Raw genomic sequence first — 24,901 nt, forward strand, 5'->3', positions numbered from 1 at the left:
TGGTTTAGCGTCCTGGGTGTGTGGCTTTATATAAATACTTACTGATAGAATGGGCACAAAGGCAAATACTCATCTGCCGGGATGTTATGAAGTGTGACCACACATGCATAGAAGAGAAGGACTGTGGGATTTAGAACAGCTGTTTCATGTGCCGCTTTGTGATTGTAATAAATAAAACATCACAATGACTCCTAACAGGTAAAATGCCACGCTGCCCATCATCCTCCTCTTCTCCTATGTGGCATCATTACTGGATTCTCAGTGTACAAGCTGTGTAATGCATGTTGAATGTAATGAATGTTGAAGGTCTATGGGTGAAATTTGAACCAATTTTTGGTTTGGCTTTATTAAAAAAAATTGTGGAAAAAAAAATAAAGACAAAAACTAATAAAAAAAAACACAAGACATTTGTTTAGATGTGACAATACAAAAATAACACCTAAATGAGGTGGTCTGTAAAGGTCTCAGAGCCTGCCATGTCTGCAATACATCTACTCGGTGAGTGTTGTCAGGTAATTGAGGTGAAGCGGTGGATCAGCATTGGGCTAGTGTTGAGTCATGTCAACGATAAGAAGTGTCAAAAACGTGTCAGCAGGAACGGGAGGTGAGCTTCACTGGCCTCTAATGTCTGAAGATAACAAAAATGTGTGCAAACATTTTATTGTCTGGCACCTTGAGATTCCCAAGTTTTGTTTTTCTGCATATTGTTAAAGTGTCACTGTCTATATAACTTTCAATATCTAAATCAACAGTAGACGTGATAAAAAGCAAATTTGCAATATACATTTTTTTTTTATCATGTTAAAAATCAAAGCTGTACTTACCAGAAATCCAGGTCCAGTCTCCTTAAGGCAGATTTTTAGATTTGTGCTGATTGAAAAAAGAGACTTAACACATGAAGTCTGACCACTATGGAGAGTCACAGCTCAATGTGTCCATCAAACACATGACTGCCTTCTCTTTGAGCGCTCAAATGACCTGGGATACACTGGACTTCCTGTGTTTAGACTCTTTGGGGAAATAAAAAGTCAGAAAACAGGAAGAACCGTGTTTTCCATGATTTTTAAAAAAAAATGTTGATATATATTGGTATATATTGTTGATTTAGATTTTGAAAGTTATAACGACAGGTACACTTTCAGTCCCCAAATTATTCACTAATAAAAATTTCCTCTGCATCCTGTCATACAGGTTAACACATGGCTGTAGAAAAGAGCACCAAAATAATTACAAAGGTATACAATCATTTCTCCTGAGGGACCACACAGAACTTTGGACTTTAGTGCTTGAGGTAGAGTGCAAAGGATAGTTGAGTTGAGTTAGAAAAGGTGTAGTTGAGTTGAGAAGGTAAAGGGGACCTTGCCTAATAGTACTCTCATGGGATGGTTGGTAGTGACTTTTGTGAAGAAGACTCTCGTACTTACAATTACGATCGGTAAACAGGATAGGAAGAAGACAATCAAGTCCAGCTAGTGTCAGGTTTGGTAGTCCCAGGCTACTGGGCGAAGCTAACCTCTCAAGGTTCCCCGATAAGGCAGAACAAGTGTCAATGGAATACATCACCTTAGGCTCTATGTTCCGCTGAGGATCAGTCTCTGGTTCTGTAGATTGTCCTGACTCTTTAGAAGGATCACAGGCATAGGCAAGGTTGGACCCAGGTGCCAGTTACCCCACCTTTGGATCTAGCACTACATAATAATTTTCTGTGTCTCTGTCTCACGCCAACTCCACTACTGACAAAAGACCTTCCACCAATAACTAACTTTACTAACCTCCTATTGGTAGGGAAAGTGCTTGAAAGAGGAGAAGGAAGAAGTGTAATAGGCTGTCAGGGTTAGAACAAAACACAGAACAACACATAAGCTAACCCTTTTCTCCATCGGCTGTACACAAAATAGGGAAGAGTGAAACACCAAGTGGTGATAGTGTGGAAAGGCACTCATCATCCTAGATGACAGAGTTACCTTCAGACAGGTGACATAAAACTCAGTGGAAAATCCGTACTGGGACAGTACACATTTACCTCCCTGGCTCTCATGCTGCTGCCCATACTCCCTGATGTGGGCTTGCAGAGGTGGCACTGAGCCATTTAGACGCAGAGGCAGGACAAAGCTACAACTCAGTTTTCTGTAACCAGCAGCGGCCACACATCAGGATCGGTGCAGCAGACTACCAGTGGCAGCGCAGGAGCCAGGGAGGTAAGTGTATGTTATTTTTTTTTCACTTACCCCCTCTTTGGGCATTCCGCAGAAGGGGGTCCTGGCCGGAAAACTCCTTCAATATAAATGTATCCTGTGCTAAGGCTCTTTTACACAGACCAATATTTGGCAACAAGCTTTCCTATACACCCTCATTCAGCCAATAATCGGCCTGTGTATAAGTGGCAGCGATCAGCTGAAGAGTGGGAAAATGCTTTGATTTTTCGTGCAGTCATAAAATATAACAGTCTCACATCTTTGTAAATGAGACACGTTAAAAAGGAACTATAATTACTGCACGAACGTTACCACCATTGTTTGTGCTGCCCTGTCGTGTAATTTGTCATGCCTTGTAAGGACTGATCGGCACTCATTTGCATCCGCACACTGTCCCATATCGGACTCATTGTAATGAACTAGCAGAGTAATTTGTCTTTGCCTACAATGTCCTATTAGTTAAAGCGATTTTTAACGGTTAACGACTGACTATGAATGATCGCAACAAGATTGTTCATTGTTAACCTAAAATCGTTCACCATATTACACAGAGCGCTAGTCGGAGTCGTTAGTTATGATCTTAACAACGATTGTTAGTACGATTGTTCACACGGAACTACAGCGAACGAATGTGGAATTACAGTGAGTGATTAGCGAACGATTAACAATGATTTTAGGGTCAGATCTAAATCAATGATCAACAACACCTGAACGGTGAACATGTTATATATCGTTGTAATCGCAACGACTTGCGGAACATATATAACAATTCAGTTTTACCCCAGGGCGAACGGCGTAAAACGAAAAAACCCCAAATAAAAGAAATGCATTTTTTTTTTCAATTTCACCACACATTGAATTTTTTTCTGGTTTTGCAGTGTACTTTATGAAAAAAAATCGGCCTGTCATTGCAAAGTACAATTAGTTGTGCAAAAAATAAGGGCTCATGTGGGTTTCTAGATGAAAAAATGCAACTGCTATGGCCTTTTAAGCACAAGGAGGGAAAAACGAAAATGCAAAAATTGAAATTGGCCCGGTCCTCTAAGGGTTAAAGGGAATGTACAACTAGGTATATGTATGTATAACTTGCTTTGTGATTCTTACATAAACAGACCAGTGCTGGTGCGGGGATGCTGGCGCTGCTGCCCTTTTTTTTTTAACCACTGCCCTGTTCTTGCACATGGCGCCGGTCTGTTCCAGAGCAAAGGCCTGGCATGAAGCACTGGGGGCAGGCCCACCGACTCCCAGTGTGACAAAACCCCCTCCCCTCTATGATGCGGCTGCATTAGAATCAATGGAGCCGCTTAACTGAGAGGAAGGAAGATCGTCACACTTGGAGCCGGTGGGCCTGCCCCCAGTGCTTCATGCCAGGCCTTTGCTCTGGAACAGACCGGCGCCATGTGCAGGAACAGGGCAGTGGTTCAAAAGAACGACTGCGGCATCCGGAATCCCCGCACCAGCAATGGTCAATTCATGTAAAAAAACACAAAGCGATGTACCTAGTGGTACATTTACTTTAAGCCAATACATTGATCATCTGATCAATTAGGTCACAAGTATTAGAAGTAATTGTAGATAACGTTTTACGGTAATAAATGACATTCTGTAATATCTGACAGCTTGGAGAAAGAAGGCTGCGTGCACTCCGGTATCTGAAATGAACAAGTAGCAGAATATACTCCAATATTTGTTTTAGAGCGTAACAACAGAAATAAAAAGCACCCTCTGATACCATCAATAACCTCCTCAGCTAACTCACCTGTCAGACTCAATGCAATGGCAGGAAGATGAATTGAAATGATAATCACAAAATATTTCCAACATAAACCTCAAAGATAATGCTGCTGTCACCAAAACAGAGGCAGGAATAGCTAAGTAAAAGGCATCACTTCTCATACGTTACTTTCCATATTTTATGGGGCCTAAAAGGACCAAGTCTTCAGCTATTACTGTTCATAGAAACGTGTCAAGATTGCCGGAGGAAGAGGTAACATGCAAGTAAAACCCAGTGGGCATGAAACATCAAACACTTTTACTACATCTACTATTTTTGTACCTTATTTGACATTATGGTCTTTGTAAAGTGGAGAGGATTTGGTAGCAAACGATAAAGTTCATTTTCCTTGTTTGATAAGGAGTATGTAATGGTCCAAAACTTTCATCATCTATCCGGAGCAAGTGAATATTTCATAAGCTGGGGATTGAAGTTTTAGGAGGTTTTATGTTGGCGTATATTTGGTTAAGGGAGAGTTTGCTATTTTCACGATTTTCTTGGGGAGTTCTTGGAGTTAAAAATGTCTGTATTTATGTAGTAAGTGCTCAGTATCAAAGGGAAGGATGATCCGCTGCCAGATTAGTGGTGAACCCCTCTGACAATCCAGAAGTTGGGGACTCCATGGATACAAACACGCAATGAGACCGTAATGCGCATGACCCCCATTGGATCCACAGACAGAGACAAGTGTCAGTGCGAGTGTTGATGCCAGTCTTTTACCTAGAGTAGTTAGTAGTGACAGCGGCATGTAGGTAGCTACACCAGCAGGAAATCGCATGAATGGAGTTACTAGTTGACTTCATTCGGGCTGTAGAGTTGAATTAGGTCTGTGCCAGTACATACATATGTACACTAGAGATGATCGAACCTCGGGATTTTGCAGGTTCGATCGAACTGGAACGTTCTCGAACCTGCAGCATTTAAATCCCGATGCTTTCCTGGTCCGTGGGGAAGGAGGAGAAGGCCCAGGTACTGCCTGGAATTCCAGGCGGTACTCGGGCTGTCTCCCCATGGACCAGCAAGGCAGCGGGAATCAATCGCTGCAGGTTCGAGACTGTTCGAGTTCGATCGAACCTGAAATCCCCAGGTTCGATCATCCCTAATGTACACCAGCACCAGATTTTGTCAAAACCAGGTGCAAAAGAAAAAATTGTGACTAATGCATATGGGTCAGCGCTGCCCAAAAAAACTCCAACAGTTAAGCATGGACAAAAAGTTTAAAATATTTATCAAAGTATACACAATTTACGCGTTTCAAGGATCAAGTCCTCTTCATCAGAATAGCAGTGCCTATAGTAGTATAGGTTAACCTGTCAGCCTTAGGTCGTTGTTTGCCGCTGTTTGACCTTTTATTTTATTTGGATCGCAGGCACATTTGGGTAAGCCTGCAATCCAATTAGCCATTGAAGTCCATGCAATGTACAGCCGTCAGAACGGCCATACATTGGAACAACGGCTATTGTTCCTGCATCATCGGCTGTAAATAATTGACATGTCAATTATTTGTGCGGCCGTTGGTTAATACAGTGTGTGAACAACGGCTGATGTTTCCCATAGAGTTCAATGCCTGTATTTTAAGGCAATAATGGTCGTTCTTTTAAAACCAATAATGACCTTTCTACTGACTGAGAACGGACAGCGCCATGACAGGGATTGGCTGAGTGGGCTTTCATTCATGCATGTCAATAGTGACGGCCTGCTCAGCCATTCACTGGCTGTGGCTGTAGTTATTGCCTGAGCGCGCAGCTGAAGACTCGGAAGTGGACACTGTGGAAGCGCGGACAGGTAAATAAACTTACCCCCCCCCCCCCCTTCAAATTTTGTAAAAAAAAATTTGCAAAAATTTGCTTTGTCAACGAATCCGCCGCGACACCAGCCTTGTTTGATTCAATTCCCTAATTTCTTATAGTGATGTGTTTATTGTTAGACTGTTCTACTGCTGCTATTTCACACTAGGTATTGTTTTTTTATACTATATTCTATTTTCAGGAAGATGTAATAGGCTGTTTCTCCATTTATCAGGCAGGTTATTGATGGAACCACGAATATAAGTTAATGGGGTCCACTGGCAATGGTGTTATGCATTGTGGTTCCCATTATCAGTGTAAACCACAATCTCGAGTCTAAGCTGCGTTCTACTGTGATAAAGGCCGAGTTGTGTTTGTCTTTATTCCGAGGCTTGAGGGATAGACACTGTTTCTTCAGGAACTCTATGAATGACAGGGCCCTTTCAAATATCTTCAAGCAGAATAAGGTTTTCTTGAATTTTGTCACAGTCATTCAGAAAGGGTCTTTCTTTCGCGTTATTGAGAAAGAACTTCTAGTCATAATGGATTGAGGCAATGAACTGACTTGACTCGTTGCTTAAAAAAAAAAAAGAAAGAAAAAAACAGTACTACAGTACTTTCCATCTCATAAACCCCCTGAAATAATTTTCAAAAATCGTTATCATCAAGGAGAAACGTGAAATTCCATCAAGATTTTTTTGAAGCTTCACAGTAAATAAAAAAGGATAAAATGTTTTGATGTGGTAAAAAAAAAAGCAGAGACCCATTTAGGCCTAAAGTGTTTGTTGTAAATGAATGCTTTATAATTTATGGCCGTAGTATTATACAGATAAGAGACTATATGGGGGAGAGTTATCAAACAAGGTGTAAAGTGAAACTGGCTCAGTTGCCCCTAGCAACCAATCAGATTCCACTTTTCATTCCTCACAGACTCTTTGGAAAATATAAGGTGGAATCTGATTGGTTGCTAGGGGCAACTGAGCCAGTTTCACTTTACACCATGTTTGATAAATCTCCCCCATATCTCCTTATACCACCACCATTCTACTTTCGCTTATGTTTGCATGGTTTCACTATAGATATACTAGAAGTTTTAATTGCTACACAGCGGACTGCTTCTCCAAGTTACACAGGCTTTGGGTGACATTACATAGGCATATAGCTGACCAATATTAACGCTAAATAAATAGATCGGTTTATGATTGAAGGGGTACTCCAGAAAAAAAAAAAGGTTTTCAAATCGACTGGTGTCAGAAAGTTATACAGACTTGTAAATTACATTTATAAAAAAAATCTTGTCTTCAAGTACTTATCAGCTGCTTTATATCCTGCAGGAAGTGGTATATTCTTTCCAGTCTGACACAGTGCTCTCTGCTGCCACCTCTGTCCGTGGGCAGTACAGGTTTTCAATCTTGAACCAAGTTGTTTCAGTTCTGTAGATTGCAAGGTGCAACCTCCATGGATTATTTTTTTCTAGCCTCACACTATGATCTTTGGGATTTGAAGACCAATTCAACACCTTCAAGTCTTCGTCATTTTTCTCAAACTATTCCTGGACAATTTTTGCCATGTGGCAGGGTCCAATGTGCCACTAAAAGAGGCCACTGCCATCAGAGAATAACATAGCAAGATAGGGTGTATCAATTTTTAGGCAGGTTGTATGTGTCACAGTAACATCCATGTGATTGAGCGAATCAACAGTAGGAACGAAGCAAATCAAATAGTTCCTAAGGGGATCCTGCTCATCAGCCTGCGGGGCTTTGAAATCTGGTCAGCTCCATGACGCTCCTCCCCAGGTGCTAGAAAAAGATGGATCCGGTCCTGAGAAACTGTGATTCCTACTGTAGATTCACTCATCGCTAGTCAAGAGGTTTCCCAACACAATGTTTCCTAGACCACCTCCGTCATCTTGCTTTCTTCTTCCCACAGTACATCCTCATCATCAGCTGTAGAAGAAATTCATTATATCAGTCCACCCTCTTTAATTGCTCCTTGAACCAGTTCTTTTGCTTACATATTCATTGTTGGCACTTTTGGCAGTGAAATCAAAAGTCTATAACCGCCAAAGAGATTCTCATTTCGGAACTGTAGAAATCCAAAAGGACATGCAGGGAACTTCACCCGGGGACAAGCCAGGAAGACGAATATCCAGAAAGATAGAGTATTCCAGCACTTGAATCCAATTAAAAAATGTATCTTTATTTAGTCGGAATCCATTACCGTATGTAAAAAAGAGAAACATTGTGCATTCTTGCTGATTTGCTACATGCATTTCGGCCACTGTGTAGCCTTGATCCCAGCAATGCTATGATCAAGGCTACACAACGGCTGAATAACACCTAGCAAATCAGCAAGAATAAACCATGTTATATATTCTATGCCGCTGTTCCACCAACGTCCACTGCTGTCCATGGCGGAAATTGAATTAGAATCCGACCCAAAATTCATAAACCTTGCAATGCTGTTTTCAAGGTTGCACAGTGGCCAAATAACGCCTAGCTGGCAAAAACCATTTTTTGTTTTTTATATAACGGAATAAAGATATATATTTTTAATTGGATTCAAGTGCTGGACTACTCTTACTTTTGAAACTTTTGGTAGCAGACAGGGATCATCATGGACACGAAGTTGGGCCACATGCCATACTACATAGCTACAACGCACTGTGTGTTCTGTCACCTTTACAGTACAGCAACAGTCCCTCTTCTGTGGGATGGGACCAGACAGCTGACTTCCTCTTCCCACACGTATCAGTTACCTAAGAACCTGTTCCAGGTTGATCAATCTATCTTGTATGGACCACTTTTGGCAGGTGCACACTAAGATAACCCCTCAGCACCTGCTGTTTTCAGATGCTCTGATCCAGTTGTCTACTCATTACAATTTGGCCCTCAGATCCTTACGCTTACGCCCAATTTTCCCAGCTTCCAAAACATCTTCACCTGTTGGTGGTTTTAATGCTACGACTGATATACTGGTGTATAATATATACACCATTGCCTACACTAACGTCTAGTTTTTGAAGTGGAAGTGTTGGCTTAGAGTTTGTATAATAAAGAACTTCTTCCAACTTCTTCCTCCCTCTTTGTCTAAGCAGATATAAATCATGAATTACCCGCAGTGCAATGAACCTCCATGGAATCTTTTATATCGTTTATTTAAAAAAAAAACAACGATTTGAAGTGAAAAGGTTTCTCAGCCGGGAAGAAGGAGAAATGAACACCTGTTGTAAAAATAACCTCTTAGACGGAAAGCAGTTCTCGAACGATGAAAGGTAAATGACAATGAGAAATTGGCCTATTAAAAGAATAACATTTTCACGCATCAAAACAAAAGATTGATAATAGTGTAAGAGGCTAATTTTCGAAATAATTTCCTTGTCAAGAGGAAAACTAGAATAAAAGGCTCCTTCTGTGATTCTGCCGAAGAGATGGCAGGATTGCCAGTTAAAACAATGTATGCAAAGTTGCTGGAATGTTAAAGCACGGGGAAAAGAAGAATCTGATGGTTTCTAAGGATCATTTGGACAATCCAGTCAGCGCGTTAAAAGGTGACATTGAAAGTCTAATTCGGTTTGATATGTATTATTCACTTCTTATCATTTCTATTCTGTAAGACATTTGCATGTTATAACTATCAGCCTACTAACTAGGAAGGAAAAATAACATTTTGTGTAATGGTGCCGGTTGCCTTTTGTCTGCGTTGCCTTGATTACCAATTGTGGCCCAATCCTACTTGCTGTCCACTCTTCTGCCCCACTTCCTGTTTAGTCCATGGTGGCAGGTGTCTCCTGGTTTCCCTTCTTTTCCCAGGTGGGGCTCTATGCTTCCAGGATTGCTGCAGTTCCTACTCTTTTCTCTAGTCTGCTTTCTTAGGCCTCATTCACACACCCGTAGTGCGTACGCGGCCCGCACTACGAATGAGCATCCGTAGTGCTCCGTACTTTACGGAGCACTACGTTTCCACTTCATGGCGATCCGTGCTGCAAAAAACAGTCCGCATTACAACATGTCCAGATTTTTTGCGTCACGGATCGCGGGCTGTATACACGTACAGACGTGTGAATAACATTGGTTTTATGTTCTGTCAGAACAACGGATGTGTGAATTTGGCCTTAGGGTCCTATAACACGGGCCAATGGGGGCCCGATGAATAATGTAAATGAGCGCCAATCTGGTAAATGGTCGCTCGTTTACTGAGCCTATTGCATGGCCCGATAATCGTTTAGCAAGGGCTGCATGGACATCATTACCCATGTCCTTGCAGCCTTTGCTTAAACAGTAGACATTACCCATCCTCGCTCCAGGGCCTATTCGTTCGATTATTGCTCCGTGTAAAGGACCCTAATATTTGTAGGGCCAAAGTAGTCTTCATTATTCTTCCTCCACGTATACTGTTTCTTCTAGGAATATACATTAAGTATTCAATCCCAAAGGGGTGCAGATTTAACTTTATAAAATAAACAAGGTATAATGATAGAAACATACAAAAGATGTGTACACTTTGTCATGCAGCCAATGTTCCTCATGAGCTGAACTCAACGATTATGGCTGAAACAGCTCCAAGGTTTGTCTAACACGTCTATGTTTTACATCATTGGCCATTGATCTGAATAGTACGGATGTAATACTACATTTAGTGACCACTGTAGTTAAATGTATGGCCGACCCAAGGGATTCTGATGCTGATAATTGATAGTTGATAATTGTCTTAGCTTTAATTAGACAATAACTTAGAGTAAGTTCGGGTCTGCATGTACCTGGCATTTTATTCCCGCAGCCTGGAGAAGACGAATGTGACCCTTGGGTTGCATCTATCTTCTCTAGATAACGTTATTCAAATGCCGAGAGCTCAGGTTCACACGAACCCGAACTTACTAAAAATATGCTCATCTTTGGTTCTAATGATCAAGTTTTTAATTGCAATTATTGGATAGAAGTAAATAGAAATAGATGTTTCAGTGTCTTATTGTGGCTGCTGTTATTATTGTTTATTATTATTTATTTATTATTATTATTATTATTATTATTATTATTTTAAGAATCTTAAAAAAGTTATCCTTCACTAAATAATGATTGCCTTTGGCTTAATTTGTCGCAACATGCAAGATATAAAAAAACATTAATTCCGTCTCCAAAAATACAAGCTTCTTGGCAGTAAAGGGGAAAAAAAAGGGTTAAATGTGCTGGCTACCCAATTGCTTTCCAAACACTATCTATATTTTAGGAGGTGCCAGCCCCAGACCATATAACCTGCCAGAAGTTTTATAGGCAAAACGTTAGGTGATAATGTATTGATGTCTTACATTTTACACAAAGCCTACTGCCTTCAGGGTTCGACAGCGAGTTCAGTACTGACTAACAGGGTAATAAAAAAGCCCACAACAGAAAACAGCTTTATAGCCCTCTGTTGACTTGTGCTTTTCATTATATTGTCTCACCTCAGACATCAGCAGTTCTCTATGAATTTCACTGAGGCCTTGTGAAATTCCAGTAGTTTCATGTCCTTCATGCGCAATCCCCCCGAATGTTCCTGCATCTAAGGGAAGTGGATAAGATGGTAATGATAAAATAGAGGAATTATAGCAGCAAATAAAACACAGGGCCATGGGAAACAGGGAGTAGTGCACTTAAAGTGAGGTTCCACTTTTGCTCATTCAGTGAAGCTTTAAAAACAACAGCATTTTGTAATATATCCTTATTATTACATGAAGGCTAGCAACAGGCTAAGTTATCCAAGTGGTGGCCAATAGCAGAGGGGGAAAAAATGGTTGATTTATACAGAAAGGAAACTAAAACATAACCTTTATTATAGACATACTAAAAAACTTAGATGCAAAAAAAACAAACTAAATGGAAACAAAAAAATTGAACCTTAGGGCATTTCCATAGATCTAGGTGTGCTCTGAAAGGTATGTATGAAGGCCCTATTACACAAGCCGATCTGTGAGATTAGCGCTCTCTTGATCCTTATTTTCCGCTCACTGACGGCGCTGCTACAGGGCCGATCTTTAAATCATCCGGGAAGCCCATAGGAAATAGTAGAGGTAGAAAGCAAGGGTCCCGGCACTCCAAAAGAGGATTAAAATCTTAATGCTTTATTCCATATCAAACAAATAAAATCTGCTGCGGGTCAAACCGACGCGTTTCGCGCGCATGCGCGCTTAGTCCTGGTATAATGCACACTTGCTACACACATGATTAAAAAACAGAAAGCAGCCTATCAGGTGAGGTGTATGGTTCCTTTGTACTCAGGTGGAAGGCAGCTCGACATGATTGAGAGAAGGAAGGAGGGAGAGTCGGTATAGCCAACCAGTGTGGTGCAGGAGTGGAGATATATATGAATATATTTAAATCCGGCAGTGCACCAGTCAGTGGCTCAAACAGATATGATCATAGTACTTAAACCATAAATAAAATAAATTAAATCAAGGGTTGTACATAAATGATCAGGTATACCTGAGGGAGCAGATGGAGGCATATGCACGTATTTATGAATGTATATGTGCCTAACTATGTAAAAAGAAGAAATAAGGTATCAGTATAGAAATGCACCTGAGTACAAAGGAACCATACACCTCACCTGATAGGCTGCTTTCTGTTTTTTAATCATGTGTGTAGCAAGTGTGCATTATACCAGGACTAAGCGCGCATGCGCGCGAAACGCGTCGGTTTGACCCGCAGCAGATTTTATTTGTTTGATATGGAATAAAGCATTAAGATTTTAATCCTCTTTTGGAGTGCCGGGACCCTTGCTTTCTACCTCTCCTATGAATACCACGATTGGCTATCGTTAGAACCGTGCACCCTCCATCTATGAACTGTGACCAGAACAGATTTATTGAGGTGAGCTGACTATATCCACTTTACTTCTTGTTTATACTACAGCTGTTTTCTAGTCGAGTCTCCCTCCTATGAATACATTCTCCCGTGGACAACATTGGGTTATCGAGAACTACCTTTCAAATACCACATTAACTCCCCGGGATACCAGTTCCATTTAATGCTCAATCATCTGGTCACAGATAGTTACATTTGGTAACACCTATTATCTCCTATATATAAGGAAAACGCAGCTCTGACATTTCCACTGAGTCTGAATCTGACCCAAGCTATTAAACCGCAACATGGCTACATTAGCCAGCGGACTCACTGAAAGCCCCAACACAAATTCCTCTGACACACCTGGGGCCTCCAACATAGAAGAGGAACGGGAACGTAAGCTCACCATGGTGTTTGATCTTCTTGGAGAGCTCAACCCAGAATGCAAGACATTGTTCCAAAAATGGGAAAAGCTATGTATTCAAGAGCTCAAACTATGGTGGGACTACAGCACATTAAAAACATACTTAGATAAAAATATGATCCCTAGAGGACTCCGAATTTACAAGAACTCCACAACTATTTTCTGTGATGAATTCCAATCAGAATGGGAAGAAGCATTAACTGAATGCTCTCTCAAACTGATTCGTCTCATTACTAAATATGAACAGAAAAAACTTGTGGAGGTTAAAGCCCAATTAGAGGAGACCAAAGCGTCTCTCCAGGTTTTTTCAGGTACCGCAGAATATGAGGAGTTAAACTCCAAGATGAAACAAAAAATCCAAGAGATGGAAAACTACATTGTGTCCGTGAAAAAAAGTAAATTTCAGCGGGACAATGAAGATTATTCCTTGAACCAGGTCTACACTTGAAAGCGTTATCGTACCTATAAACCACGTTCCATTCTCAAGAAAAACCCACAAACTAAATCACGTGAGAACACACATGTCAGCTTCTCCTCAATGGAATCTGAGAGATCAGAAGAGTCGGATTATGACCTCACATCAGATACAAGTACAGAGGAGCCAACCACCAGAACACGTAAAAATAACTATTATACTAAGAGTAAGGAGGGTGCACGTAGTTCTCAACCTACACGACAACAAGCCACATCCTTGAGACAAACACAAACCAATAGTCGGGATAGTGATGAACCAACGTCAAAAAACGGATCAGACGAGGGGGAAGGAAACACAAATCCAAGAAAAACCCCCAAAAAAACCACGAAAGGGAAGAAACGCTAACTGTCAGCCCACGCTTACATACATCACAGGAAGAGCCTATTAATGATAACATAATCAATCTATCTTCAGTGTCACTTACACAAGAGGACATTAGTATACTTTCCAAAGGCTTGTCCTTTGTTCCCATGTGCCACTTCAATCTGTTTGACACTTTAATGGATATCAACAGACTAGCTAGACTACTCACCGTCAAAAGACATTTCCATATGCAGGAACATACCCCCAAGTCTGTACTCCAGCCACGTATGGCTTCCAGCAATGAATTTGGCAACCTACTCTTTGACGAACAGGTTAATCTGGTAGAACTCCTAGATTTACAATATGAAAGTGGAACAACAGAAAACCAGTCTATCCATTATGCCTCCATGCCACACACGAATCCAGCTTATTATCCATACAAATCAAGAGTAGAAGCTTTGGACACTTTCCAATTTACAATGGAACGGGATCTTAAGAGGCTCTATGACACCATGCGCACAAAGCCATTCATGCCCAATGCCACCCTTAAGGAACGAGAGGCCATTAAGAAACTCAGTAGTAATCCACAGCTTATCATAAAAATGGCCGACAAGGGCGGCAAGATAGTTCTGATGGACAGAGATCTATATGTACAACTAGCTGACAACATACTTCTGGATCAGGACACATACAGGAAATTACCTGGGGATCCAACCGCCATCTACAAACCGGAACTTTGTGCTTTAATACAAGAGGGCATTGCCCTTGGCATCCTAAATGAAAAAGATGCCTCTAATCTCATTCCAGATTTTCCTTTAACAGCAGTCTTTTACGGTTTACCAAAGGTGCACAAGGGGGTTTCCCCTCCACCCCTGCGCCCCATCATTTCTGGTGTGGGCTCTTTGGGAGAAAAATTATGCGCATGGGTGGATGGGTTACTACAGCCCCTTGTCACCAGGACTCCAGGTTTCCTTAAAGACAGCAGCAGTGTGTTGCGTGCATTTGATGACTTTGATTGGCATGACAATTTTATGTGGCTCAGTTGTGATATTTCTGCCTTATACTCCTCCATTCCCCACGAGCAGGCCCTCCTAGCACTTGCCCATCATCTGTATCGTTATAGCACATATAGCTTCGAGCTACGTGAATTTATTCTTGACTGCACCTCTTATCTATTGAAACACAATTACTTTTCCTTTAATGGTGAGTTTTTTCTACAGATAAGAGGTGCTCCTATGGGAGCTAAATTTTCACCTATGCTGGCAGGCCTGTTCGTGGCATGGTGGGAGGAGAGATACATTTTTTGTCACTCTAACCCCTTCTCCCCTGCCATACGTTGGTACGGACGTTATATCGATGACGTGCTCGTCGTGTGGCAGGGGGGAAGGGAGAGTATTGAGGATTTTGTGCAATATATCAACAACAATGATAATAACTTACAATTCACTCATCAGTTTCATCCTACATGTATTCCATTTCTTGATATAATGCTTACTGCTAACTTTACTACTATGAAAGTGGATACGTCGCTGTATAGAAAGCCCACGGCGGGCAACACACTTTTACATGCAACTAGTAGCCACCCGGCTCACACCATTAGATCGATTCCAGTAGGCGAATTAACACGAGTGAAACGCGCTTGTTCCTCCTCCATCACATGCAAATTACAAACCACAGAAGCATGCAAACGCATGATGGAACGAGGTTACAAGCGCACCTATCTGAACAGGGCTCTCAAAATAACTTCCAACAAAACAAGAACTACCCTATTAAGGGATAAAAACAAAACCAACCAGAATGATAGGGATATCCCCATAACTTTTTCCACACGGTTCTCCACCGAATATAAGCAAATCACTGATATCCTCATGAAAAATCTAAACATCCTACGACAAGACCCCACACTAAGTGACATCTTAGACAGAGGTATTCGTTGTGTGGCACGTAAGGGACGCACACTGGGTGATCAGCTCTCCCCCAGTGGATTGCCACCTCTGAATTCTAATACATCACATAATAAATCGGGCAATCACAAATGTAGTCTGCCAAGATGCAATATGTGCAGATATATGCTCACAACCAAAATTTACACCAACAGTGAGAATACACATACATATAGAATCATGGATAACATCAACTGTGAAAGCGATCATGTTATCTACATAATAGAATGCACATCATGCCGTCTAAAATACGTAGGGTGTACTATACGTAAACTTAAGAGGAGAATCAGTGAACACATAACAGATATCAAGAAAGGACACATCACAAGCTCATCTGGTGCAGTCAAACATTTCATTGACGTACACCGCAGCAACATGTCCTCATTCACATTCTATGGCATCAAGATAGTAGAAAATCCAATAAGAGGAGGCAACAGACAACAACTCCTCCTACATAAGGAGGCGGAGTATATCTTCAAGCTGAACACTCGCTTTCCAAATGGATTGAATTTTAAGAATGATCTCCTATATCACTATACTTACTAATTTTTTGCCTCATGTTTCTGCATTTTTATACTGATACCTTATTTCTTCTTTTTACATAGTTAGGCACATATACATTCATAAATACGTGCATATGCCTCCATCTGCTCCCTCAGGTATACCTGATCATTTATGTACAACCCTTGATTTAATTTATTTTATTTATGGTTTAAGTACTATGATCATATCTGTTTGAGCCACTGACTGGTGCACTGCCGGATTTAAATATATTCATATATATCTCCACTCCTGCACCACACTGGTTGGCTATACCGACTCTCCCTCCTTCCTTCTCTCAATCATGTCGAGCTGCCTTCCACCTGAGTACAAAGGAACCATACACCTCACCTGATAGGCTGCTTTCTGTTTTTTAATCATGTGTGTAGCAAGTGTGCATTATACCAGGACTAAGCGCGCATGCGCGCGAAACGCGTCGGTTTGACCCGCAGCAGATTTTATTTGTTTGATATGGAATAAAGCATTAAGATTTTAATCCTCTTTTGGAGTGCCGGGACCCTTGCTTTCTACCTCTCCTATGAATACCACGATTGGCTATCGTTAGAACCGTGCACCCTCCATCTATGAACTGTGACCAGAACAGATTTATTGAGGTGAGCTGACTATATCCACTTTACTTCTTGTTCATAGGAAATAGTGGTGGTCTGCAGACCATTTCTATTCTAGTTTTTTCCAATGTGTCTAAAGACAAGGATTAGCACTCGCTTGCTCCTTGCTCCCCGTTCCCCTCGTTCAGCCTGTTGACTGATCATTGCCTTTTAACAGGAGCTTTTGCACCAAGAGATTAATGGATCATACAGTGAACAGATAATATTAAAAATACTAGTGACCAATGGGTCACAATAGACCAGGGATGGGGAACCTCCGTCCCTTCAGCTATTGCAAAACAATCTTTGGCTGGTCAGGGATCATGGGAATTGTAATTTTGCCATGGCTGGAGGATCGGCGGTTCCCCATCCCTAAAACAGACCTTAAGATAACATTGGTTGAACGGTAACTTGCCGATGTACGAAGGAAAAATGTAAGACCAGGATTTAAGAAACCTATTGTTGTCCTGTTAGGATACCCTCAAAGTAGCCTAAACCTAGGCATGGTGGTCTTCTTAAAAAAAGTATACAGCAACCGATCCCTTGATTTTCCTGTAGTACCCTGATTGTAGTAAGGGAAGTTAGCTATCTCACTGATGGTAAGCCAACTGGCTAATAATGCTAAATAATAAGCTGAGTGATAGAAATTAAGATCATTTATCTTAATTTCTATCACTCAGCTTATTATTTAGCATTATTTATCTTAGATAAACCTTAGTTGTATACCAACGGCAACAATGTTGGCTACTAACATTAGCTACCGGTCTTAAAGCCCCGCCTCCACTCCCCCTGCCAAATTTACTAAGAGGAACATGCCACTTAGTAGCAACAGGTGTAGAGTTCTGGAATGGTTTAGGCCTAAACCATGATAAATTGGACGTGGAAGGAGGTCACGCCTTGACCCCTTTTCCGTGGTGTACGCCTGTGGTGCACATTCATGACTGTGCCCCAATATGTCTAGTAGGGTAATGTTCATAAAACATTCCCAGATGTCAGACCAGTGATGTAGGCGCCAGTCATAGATAATAATAAAACACCTTAATAATATGTCAGCATAGCATCACAAAGAGAATTATTTAAATGTGTGGCCAAACAATGAAACGCGAACACCAAGTGAATAACCCATCGTATAAACTTTGACTATAGGCACAAGACCGGCAGAATGGGGAAAAAAAGACTCTCTACTAGAGATGAGCGAACCTGGAGCATGCTCGAGTCAATCCGAACCCAAACTTTCAGCATTTGATTAGCAGTGGCTGCTGAAGTTGGATAAAGCCCTAAGGCTATGTGGAAAACATGGATATAGTCATTGGCTGTATCCATGTTTTCCAGACAACCTTAGAGCTTTATCCAAGTTCAGCAGCCACCGCTAATCAAATGCCGATCGTTCGGGTTCGGATCGACTCGAACCCGGTTCGCTCATCTCTACTCTCTACCTTTGATTCATATCTGTACTAATGTGTGGAATATTGCTATATATCATCTTTTACAGCCCGTTAAATAGATGCAAGGCGCAAACAATACTCAAAAGATAATTAGATAATTAGGATGAATATTACTACTGGGTGAAGACTACCTGATTAGTCGTATCTCCATGTAAGCTCAGTGAGTGCTGATCATATGTGTGAAATGTGTGTTAGATTGTACAACTGGTCACAGCTATAACAAAACTAATCTTCATTGACAACCTAAAGACTTGGAGAAGAGAAAACATGGAGTGATATACATATTCCATGCATACGTTGTCCATATACTTGTCCATATACTTTGACAACCCTTTATCATATACTCTAATCCAACATGCTAGGCCACTGGACAGAAGCAGGGTGTATTGTATGAGCAGTACCAGGTCTATGTAGAGCTCAAATACAGTATGGTTAGGCCAGTACTTAAGAAGGTTGTCCGGGGAAAAGAAACCTGTTCCCTACTCACAGCATAGAAGACAAGTAAGAGATCTCAGGGGATCAGACTTCCATACCCCCTGCCGATCTCCGTATCAGGCTTCTTTGTTTTGAACAGAGCCGCAGGTATGGCACATGTTTACTCGGTGCTTACTTGGCTCTTTCCGGCGGCTCTATTCTTTCCTGTGGAGCCACCGGAAAGAGACGAGTAAGCCAAAGAGTGCTTCTTTGTCTCTCTTCGGCAGCTCCATAGGAATGAATAGAGCCGCGGGTTACATGCCAAACCTGCATCTCCATTCATAACAAAGAGGCTGGGGGTGGAGATCAGTGAGGGGAGGGTTGTGTGGTCGGACACCCCTCTCCCCTGCGAGATCTCTTTCTTGTACACTATCTTGTTGAAAGGGGACAAGTACGGCCACTGGAGATGCAACTCTAGGTATCATAACTCTATAACTCTAGGTGTAATGCAAATAAATGGCTACCTGATGAACCCAGATTCATAAAGCTGGGGGAAACATGTTGAAATTGGAACATAATTGGAGTTAATTGCAATATACTAATTGGAATTGGAGTCAATTGCAGTATACTTATTGAGAACTAATTGTAAATGAGTATTTTTAACTAGTGCTACTGTAATTGTAAAGGCATATGGTGTTGACACAACATTGTGTTGTCATTTTATTCATTTTACTTAGTGTTGTTGAAGGCTATCCTGCCCTCTCCCCTCACTTAGAAAAAGGAGGGACCGCCTTCATGGTTGAGGGTCCGGACTGGAAACTCCAAAAGGCAGGAAAAGAGGGGCTTATCTAGTGGCTAGGGGGCATTATGTCTGTTTCTTTCCCCTGCCCTTTAGCCCACCTACAACATAGTTATTTGAGTGTGTATTGACACTATCTTTTAATTCTCCTAAGTAAATTTTAAAGGAGAAGTCCGGACAAAGTAAAAATTAAAATAAAAAAAAACAAACAAAGTTTAGTTTTCTATCCTCGTGTCCCATAGTGCTGCTCCCAGGACCAGCTAACAGACGCCTACAGCTCTTCCAGCTGCAACATCACGTATCCCGGCTGAGCAATTGCCCGCTCAGCCAATCAGTGACGTCACATACCCGTTTTCCAACCAAAAATGACATCCGGCGGCCGTCAATGGGACCCACCAGCAGCACTACGGAGGCCTCGGGAGGGGTAAGTATACATTGTTTATTATGTTCCCGTATCCTCCTTCTTTCTATTTTTTTTTTTACTTTCACAGGACATCTCCATTAAATATTATTGTACATAGTCCGCAAATTTTTTCTTCGCTAATTTCTTGGCCACCAGTGGTAGAAAGAAGGCTGAAAACAGCCAAAACCCACAAGTTAAAGGGGTTATCCAGTGCTACAAAAACATGGCCACTTTCTTTCAGTGTGACTGCGGGGGTTCCGGTCATTAAAACGGACCGCCGGAGGTCTCTCACCTGCCTCCGTGGCAGGCAGGCTCAGTGAGCAGATCGCCTATCACACTGATGAATGCTATGCCTAAGGCACAGCAATGATCAGTGTATGAAATCAAAGTAATGTATGTAAAAGTCCCCCAGAGGGACTTCAAATGTGTAAAGAAAAAAAAAGTTAAAAACACCAACACACTACCCCAAAGCCCCTCCCCCAATAAAAGTTTAAATCACCCCCCTTTCCCATTATATAAATAAAACATATAAAAATAAATAAATAAACATATAATATACCGTAGCGTGCGTAATTGTCCGATCTATTAAAATATAACAAGCATCATTGCGAATGGCGAACGACGTACATGAAAAGAGGGAAAAAGTGCATGGATTACCGATTTTATGTTACATTACATATATAATAAAAAATGATCAAAACGTCCGATCTTTACAAATATGGTATTAATAAAAACTAGAGATCATGGCGGAAAAAATGACACCCCATACAGCCTCGTAGGTGAAAAAATAAAACCGTTATAAGCGTCACAATAGGCCCATTTTATTAATAACTAATTGCGAAAAAAAAAAAAAAAAGGATTTCATTAAAAAAAATATATATATATAACATTAGAGAATCTGTGTAAACCTGCATATGGTTGTGTTCGAGCTGACCTATAGAATAATAGTGTCATGTCGCTGTTACCATATAGTGCATTACGTAGACACAGGAACCCCCCAAACGTTACCATATTGCATTCTATTTTACGATTTCACCTATTTATATTTTCATAAATAATAATTTTGGAATTCCATCATACATGTTATGGTAAAATGAAAGACGCCATTACACAGTACAACTATTCATGTAACAAACAAGCACTTACATGGCCTTGTAGATAGAAAACTGAAAGTGCTAGAGCTCTTAGAAGGGGAGGAGGGAAAAACGAAAACACTAAGATCAAAATTTGCGCGGTCCACTGGGTCATTTTGGGCCTGGTCCTCAAGGGGTTAAAGGGGTTATCCAGTGCTACAAAAAACATGGCCACTTTCTTCAGACACAACATGATTCTTGTCTTCAGTTCAGGTGAGGTTTGAAATTAAGCTCCATTTACTTCAATGGAACTGAGCAGCAAAAACCTGCCTAAGCTGGAGACAAGAGTGGGGCTGTCTCTGGAAGAAAGTGGCCATGTTTTTGTAGCGCTGGATAACCCCTTTAATCATTTTGCATAACTCCCATTGACTATAATGGAAATGCCGCAAATGGCATAGCTCTACGTTTTCCTTACGGTTATACCCCTTGTAGCCACCACCATTGGTTATGTCAGGGTAAGCTAAAACAGCCACTAGATGAGTGAGAGCCAATATTTCCAAGTTGCCCCTCTGGTCCATAGTTCCATACTGGACTTCTATACCTTCTGCATCATCTAGCTTCCTGGCCATTGTGATGCAGAACGAAATTCTAAAAAAAAAAAAAAAGGTAACATTAAACCAATTGGTGCGTTTTGTCTATTATTTGATTCTTTCAAGTCCGTTATATATTTCCATGTATCTTAATATGTTGCCGGTCAAGTCTAAAGCCTCCCGTTCTCTTAGATAAGAAGAAGGTAATAATGTCAATTCAATTCTATTTCTTAGTACATCAGACATATGATTTATTTCTCCCACTAAAGGAGTCACCCTGCCCCGAAGACAGTCACAATGTATTTTGCACATTGAGATCTTCATATTATTTCTTGTGAGTACTCCAGCACTCTGTGGGTTAAATTTCCATTACTAGACCTAAATTTTTTTGTCTTATTCCCCCGCCCTTCTTAAGTATGCAAATTACAAGAGGTTATTGTTCTAAAGTGAAATTAAATAGCTATGAAAAAGCCAGACCATTAATAAAATTTCCATAATATCCCCAGGATATGCCAGCAATTTCTGCAGTTGTGGATAGGAGGAGGAGCTGGAGAGGAGAGTGCTATATTTACATGGCATTGATGTAATTAATTGTGTAAAACACGGGAGGAGATGTGTTTGAAGGGGGGGTGGGGGTGGGAAATTCACAATCCTCTGTCATTTTTTTTTTTTCCTTCTTTGACTGTGAGTGTAAAAAGCAAACAAATATGCCGCACAATATTACCAGTAAGATGGTCAAATTGTAACCTGCACACGTTTTTCTGAAGTCTGGGGAAGATGGATGCTGGCGAAAGATAGGGAAACCAAAGAAATCTGAACTTAGAGTACAGTCTGGAAACCACATCATCATTCAGCTTCCAAATTAGTCAAAGTTTATATGATTAGAAAAAAAAAAAATATATATATATATACTTTTATTGTACTATTATAATTTTACACCTATGTAGTATCATCATGTGGTATCACACCTACAGTAATGTACGGTGGTGGAAGGGGAGAGGAGGACAGGGAAACTGGTCAGTGTTGAGGGAAGGCTGAAGGACGCAAAGTACTGAGGTAGGCTATGTTCACACATCGTTTTTTTTTTTTTAGTAAAGAACGGACACTGATTGCAATGGCCTCAGCGTCCGTTCTTTACTGCAGGGGCGGCATTGCATTGAAGTCAATGCAATGCTGCCCGCTGTGTTTACATAGCGTTATTCTAGAACGGGCGTTAGAATAATGTGCCTGTCAATTATTTCCAGACGCTGTTCAATGAACAGCGTCCAGAAACATCAGCTGTTCACACAATGCAATGTGCAGCGGCGGCCATACATTACATTGAAGTGAATGGCTAATTGATTTTGCGGGCACAGCCAGCAGTGCCCGCAAATCAATTGTGAAAAAAGAACGTTCCTGCAGCCGATACAGAGGTATCGGCTGCAAGAATGGGCTGAGTGCAGCCCGGGGGCTGGCTGTTTAACAACGTCTGTTGCTATACAACGGACGCTGTTAAACAATGTGTGAACATAGCCATATTTTTAATAAAAACTCTGGACTAGAGATAATCGAATCGCTCATCTAAACAAAGCAAAGTGCTTTGTTTGATCGGAGCTCCGCTCACCAAGCCGGCTTTCAGCACTGCTCCGCTCCCTGCTGCTCCACCCCGGGTTCTGGGAAAAAAGCTGAATCCAATCCTGGGAAACTGGGAGAAGTTTCACAGGGTTGGATCCAGCTTTTCCCGGCATCCTGGGAGGAGCCACAGGGAGCCGAGCAGTGCTGAAAGCCGGCTTGGTGAGCGGAGCTCCGATCAAACAAAGCACTTTGCTTTGTTTAGATGAGCGATTCGCTCATCTCTACTCTAGGCCTCAGACTGTACAGGAACTGTACAGATATGCGCTGCGCTGTAATGAATCAGCCGCGCTGTGCTGTCATTACAGCGCAGAGCATATCTGTAAAGTTCCCCCGCTCCCAGCATCTTATCACAGATACTGCCCAGGCGGAGGAGAGTCCATTACAGGCATTCCACGTCCGTGTTCCGTGCAGCCTAACCCTAGGAACATAGCCAAGATGACACAGGAGCAGCTTAGAGACAACTATGTGAATGTCAGCCAGACCCCTGACCTGAACCCAATGGAACCCATAAATGGAGTCCACTGATGGTCCCCATCCAACCTGACAGAACTTGAGCATATCTGCAGAGAAGAATTGCAGAAAATCGCCAAATCCAGGTGTGCCAACCTTGTGGCCTTTTAGCCAAGACGACTAGAGGCTGGAATCACTGCCAATAGGACTTCAACTAAGTTTTGAGTAAATTGGCGGAATATTTACAGTATGCCAGTACAAGACTTTAGTTTTATCTGATATTACTTTGTCATGATGGAACATGGAGTGCAGAATGATGGTTGGTAGTAAATGTGATTATTATTATTATTTTTTTTTGCACAAGGCAGCAACATAAAATGTGAAAAAGTTGAAATGGATATATATTATTAAGCAGTGAAAGGGTTAATTGTGGATGGGCGTTATGTTTAATCCGGATTTGGCTATTAGGACTGATAGAAGTCCATGGGGAGATTTATCAAACATGGTGTAAAGTGAAACTGACTCAGTTGCCCCTAGCAACCAATCAGATTCCACCTTTCATTCCTCACAGACTCTTTGGAAAATGAAAGGTGGAATCTGATTGGTTGCTAGGGGCAACTGAGCCAGTTTCACTTTACACCATGTTTGATAAATCTCCCCCATGTCTTACTGGCAGAGACATGAGAAAACCCAAAAGTGTCATGTGATCTCCAGCAAGGTAGTTGGTAACGTGTCCGTGCCTGTTTTTTCACAGATTGGGTGGCAGGTTGGTAGTTGGGCCGCCCATTCCGCTTCATCTCCACTTCAGGTCTTGTTGTTTGGTTTCAGCCTGCACAGGTGCTGAGGCTGGGTAATTTATAAGACAGAGTGCAGACAGAGTGAGGCTGGGAGTAGCTGAGAGGTTACTAGCCTCTGAATGCATTCTATACCTTCTTTGAATCCTTTTACATGGAAAGATATGGGGCACAAGTAATCGAGTGGCTGGGCTACATGAACAATCACTCTATCGTTTATGCAGCCATTAAAATATATTGCTATCGGCTACAAATCTCCTGTTTACACAGGAAGATGTGCGGCCAATACTGAGAAACATTGCCACCACACAATGGATGTGATCAGCTGGCAAGAAGGCATTGTCCAGCTCGGCTGATCGTAGACCCTTTTTCACCGGACAATTTTTGTCCAAATGAGCATTTCTAGCAATGCCTCTTGCTGATACCCTGCCATTTCAAAAGGACTTAAG

Source organism: Dendropsophus ebraccatus, chromosome 13 (assembly GCF_027789765.1).
Source record: "Dendropsophus ebraccatus isolate aDenEbr1 chromosome 13, aDenEbr1.pat, whole genome shotgun sequence".
Classification (NCBI taxonomy): Eukaryota; Metazoa; Chordata; class Amphibia; order Anura; family Hylidae; genus Dendropsophus; species Dendropsophus ebraccatus.